Below are 4,443 nucleotides of genomic sequence, written 5' to 3'. Positions count from 1 at the left end.
TCCCGTGCACATTCCTTCCATGAATGGATGAGTGAATCAGGACTAAAACACCATCTTTACCTGGTTGGGATTCGTCTGCCCCTGATTTTAATATTTCCCCACAGCCAGAATCCGGCCATTCAAACACTGTGGTCCCCTTTAAAAGACAAACCTAGTTCTTGGTGGGGAGTGGGTTCCCCTTGGAGGACGGGTAGCAGGGGAGGGAGGCTGCAGGAGCGGGGTTCCCCGGGCGTCTTGGTCATGTGACGCGCAGTCTGTCCCACCCCAGCCCATGGAGACTGTGCGCTGATTCCCAGTCCACAGGGAGAACCCTGCTGTCCCTCCCACGACCGTCCTTTCAGAGGCCGCCCACTCCCGCCCCAGGCCAAACAGTCCTGCTCCTCAGCTGGGCAGCAGGTTCCGCACCAGGGTGGAAACCCGGGATTTCCCGAGAACGTTGGTGCCCAGCCCAGGAAGATCCCCTGGTGGGCAGGTGTGGGTGGAAGCGCCTCTCCTGGCTCCAGCAGCAGGTGTTCTCTTTGGCTCTTGGGGGAATTAGAATCATCCTCTGCCCCGGGAATAGCTGGCAGCTCGCAGGACGAGGGTCCGGTCCCTTGAGAAGGAGGCCTTTTCTATTTGGGGGGACTTTTCCCCTCCGTGTTGGGTGGCACAGGAGAGATCTGGCATTTGTTGATTAGAATTCAGGCTCTGGGCTTAGCGGAGCCCCCCCTCCCCAGCCCCTTCCAGAAAGGTCCGGGCCCAACTCTCTCTCTGAAGCTCTTTTTAGGGCAGTTCAATGTGAAAGTGCTCCTCGGCATACAGTGAGCCAGGGGACCCCGAGGAGCTGGCCTCAGGGGCGGAGTTGGCAGGAGATGGACCACTGACCACTGACCATGACCGGGAGCCTCAACGGTCCCCTCCGCAGGGAGGAGAGAAGCGGGAGGAGCTCCGAGGGCCCGCAGGTGACTCAGAAAGGTGAGCTGCTCACCTGCGGAGCTTGGCATGTGCCCAGAGCGTTGTGGATCAGGGAAGGCTTTCCCTGGGGACACGGGGACGTCAGTGCCAGGACTCAGGTGTCCCCCCGAGATGCCACAGTAGAAGGGAGCTCTTCTCTGCGGGTTTCCCCCCCCCACCCTGGATTTTTTTCTTAGACCCAAAGATGATGTCACCATGACTCACAGCAAGAGGTATTCCCGGATCCCGGATTTGTTTTATGAACTGTTATATATTAAACGTGGCCCCTTGGCTGAGAGCTGTCAAAACAGCTTCAAGTAACCTTCCCCGGGAGAGAGATCTTTGTGAAGCCACATAACTCAGATTGTACAAATACCTGTCAGAAGCCATTAGAATCAGCAGCAGGGCGGGTGGGGGCGGGGAGGACAGCGGGGCGCTGAGTCCTGCTCAGAAGGGGAGCAGGAGACCTGGCGTCGGCTCCAGATAGAGGACAAGGTCTGGAATCTACGATGACCAGCTCACCCACCTGAGCCCCCAGGAGGGACATCGCCAAGCCCGGGGACAAGACAGGCTCTGGGACCCCGACCGACCGCCCTGTCTGGAACTCTGGGGCCATCGTTCACCCCTGTGACCTTGGCGCCTACCCACGCCCTGCCACCCCTGCGGGGCCTGGCTTCCTCGTTCCTGAGCCCCCCACCCTGAGCAGCACCCAGCCCTGAGATGATGTGAACCCTGTCGGGGGTTGGCGGGGGCGGCCCGGCCCTGGGGCGCCTCGGGGCGGCTCCTGTCCCCCACACTTGCACCCCAGCACGGGAGGAGTGGGCTCTCCTGGTGCCACCTTCTCCCCTCCAGGCCCCGGCAGCTCAGGTCTCCAGGCCGCCCTGAGCCTGGGGACAGGCCAGCAGAGACTTCTGGTGGGGGAGGGGCGGGCGCTCCCAGCCCTGCTGCTCGCAGGAGCAGGGACAAGGCCCAGACCCTGGAGAGGAGAGCCCGTCCCCCAGCGGGGCAGGCCCAGGTCCCCGTGTGGCTGCTCAGCCACTTCCCCAGACCCGCAGCTGACTCAGGAGTGGTGACCTCTGCCCCCAGGAGGGAGGGGAGCAGCTTCCTGCCCCACAGCCCTGCCGGGGCTCAAACACAAACAGCCTGGGGTCGGGCTCTGCCGACTGACCAGCCGTGATGGCCCTCTGCCCGCAGGTGTCCTCCCAGGTGCTCAGCATCAACTCGGCTTCTCCTAGGAGCCAGGGCTCCGCCTGACCTTTGAACCCGAGCAAGGGCCCCCCACCTCTGGGGGTGCCTCTCTAGAGAGCCAGAGGTGGGGCCAGCTCCACTCAGGGGCCAGAGCGGTCTACCCAAAAGCCAGCGGCATCCTGTCCGACCCTCACTCAACACCCTTCAGTGGCTCCCCACTGCCCCCGAGTCCCCACAAGCTACAGACTGAGGCTTCCAAGCCCAGAGGCTCCATGAGGTGTGAGTCTGGACACCTCTGGCCGCCCTGTCCCCCTGTGTCCACCTCCTCCCCTGAAGCCTGGTCCTGGGGCACCTGCAGCCGTCCCCACGTCAGCCGCGTGCCTACTGCGGCCTACGGCGGCTTGCTGAGCTCCTGTGCCTTCACCCGGCAGGTCCCTAAGCACACAGGGGAAGGAAGTGACTTCAGCCAGAGTGCAGCTCCAGGCTGGCCCAGGTCACCTGTAGCTCTGTGACTGCAGGCAGCTTTTGTTACATAGTGTCTTCGTGGAAGAGCTGAAAGTCTTTATGAAAACACCAGAAACTGCAGACGAGCAGGGAAAGGGAAGACCACCCGCAACCCACCAGCCAGAAAGAACCGGGTGAGCGGGTTGGTGTGGACGGTTCGGGTCCTCTTCGTTGCATTGAGTCGTTCGTGAGTGTAAATGTAAACATGCACGTCGGCGGGCACGTCGGGGGCACGTCATGCACACCTTCATGTGTATTTCCGCGGCTTCCTTCAGGTGTGATCGCCACTAGCAAGTCTGCCCAGGAGAGCCGAGACTGACTTCCTCCCTCCCTTCACCTCCCTGTGCCTCTTGAATTAAGTTCTCCTTTGTCTTTGGGAAAAGCAAAGCCAGAAAGACTCCCTCTCATCTCCTTCCTCACTCCCTGGACAAAGGAGCCCAAAGGACGCAGGTGTGGGGAGAGAAGGGAAGGAAAGGGCAAATACCCCGGAATATTACCCAATGCAATAAAGTGACAGATAACATGCTCTCATTCCCTCCCAAGCACCTGGGCCTTACCTACTGTAATCACACGCGTCTAACGGTCAGGGAAAATTGTGGTTCAAACAGGCAAGGTCTCCAGCCCAAGGTCACACAGCCCGTACCGGGTAGATCCTGCCCGTGGTTTCCTCCTGTCTTCGTGAGTGCATATAGAGGTACTTATGGTCCACCTCAAGTAATTTGTTGGCTTCCAAATAACATGAAATGTGAGAAAGAAGGAAGAATAATTTTTAGAGCCCAAAATAGGTTGTTGGGTATTTAAAATAGTTAACATACGTGTTTTAATATGACCTCCACGAAGAGAATTTACTATGAAAAATCTGTTTGTCACTGAGTTTTGATTCTGCTCATTTCCACTGTGTATGCGTGAGTGTGCTGAATGTGTATGTGTGTGATTGTGAGTGTGTGCGTGTGACTATGTGTGAGTGTATGAATGTGAGTATGTGAGTGTGTGTGTGTGTGTGAGTGTGTGTGTGTGAGTGTGTGTGTTGCTGGGGGTTGAACCTGGACACTCTACCACCACGCTACACCCCCAGCCCTTTCTATCTGGGGACAGGCCTCACTGACATACCAAGGCTGCCTGGAGCTTGCCCTCTTTCTGCTTCAGCCTCCGAGTCAAGGGGTCACAGACGTGCTCCGCCCGCCCAGCTCTTGTCCACTTTGGAGAGAGGGGAGCGCTAGCTGATAAAATCATTGTCTTATCACCATCGTCCCTTGTCCTCACTTAAATCGCCCCCCTCGCCCTCCCCCTGCAGTGAGGGCAGCTGCGTGGCTGAGTTCTATTCCAGTGCTACTAGATGGAAGGATTTTTAAGGGCAAAAATAAATTTTATAAGACTTTTTCTTCTTTGCAAAAGTTGAGAGACCTCCTTGGACTCCACACTTGTTCCCAGGTTTCCCTTTGTCTGATTTGATCCTTTGGTCACTCAGGAAACCTGTTTCTCCCCCTCGTCTTTCCGGCCCGTGTTAGTATCTTCTTCTCAAGCTTCTGACCTGAGAGAACGCTGGATCGAGGTCCTCGGGGGCCTGCTGATAAGAGGATCTTCTAGAATGCCATTTTGATTTGATGTGACCTTTGTGGGCAAGTTTGTGTCAAAGGCCACCGAGCGCACACAGTGGGGGTGGCCAGGGCCTAAGTGATTGAAAGGTGTCAAAAGTGATTTTCTGGAAGCACTGGCCCTGGCCAGCAGGACCTGGCCCTGGGGTTCGTGGCTCCTTGGGCTTCTGGGTGGGTCCCCTCAGCTGTCTTCGGGGTCCCCCAGTCCCCGGCTGCAGGCTGA

General features: G+C 58.0%; 1 long non-coding RNA gene across 1 annotated transcript; it reads left to right on the top strand.

The window, feature by feature from the left end:
- The first annotated feature begins 335 nt into the window (after window positions 1–335).
- LOC124085899 (uncharacterized) lies at window positions 336–3,458 on the top strand. The gene is made up of 3 exons (XR_009225832.1): window positions 336–954; window positions 2,553–2,759; window positions 2,901–3,458. It is a non-coding gene; the product is annotated as an uncharacterized LOC124085899 (long non-coding RNA).
- Window positions 3,459–4,443: the final 985 nt, after the last annotated feature.

This window comes from Marmota monax, unplaced genomic scaffold (assembly GCF_021218885.2).
Source record: "Marmota monax isolate L192 unplaced genomic scaffold, Marmota_monax_Labrador192_F-V1.1 WCK01_AAM20220418_F8-fsc00014, whole genome shotgun sequence".
NCBI classification, from domain to species: Eukaryota; Metazoa; Chordata; class Mammalia; order Rodentia; family Sciuridae; genus Marmota; species Marmota monax.
The sequence above is the reverse complement of the archived record's forward strand: the minus strand, read 5'-3'. Positions and strand labels throughout refer to the sequence as shown.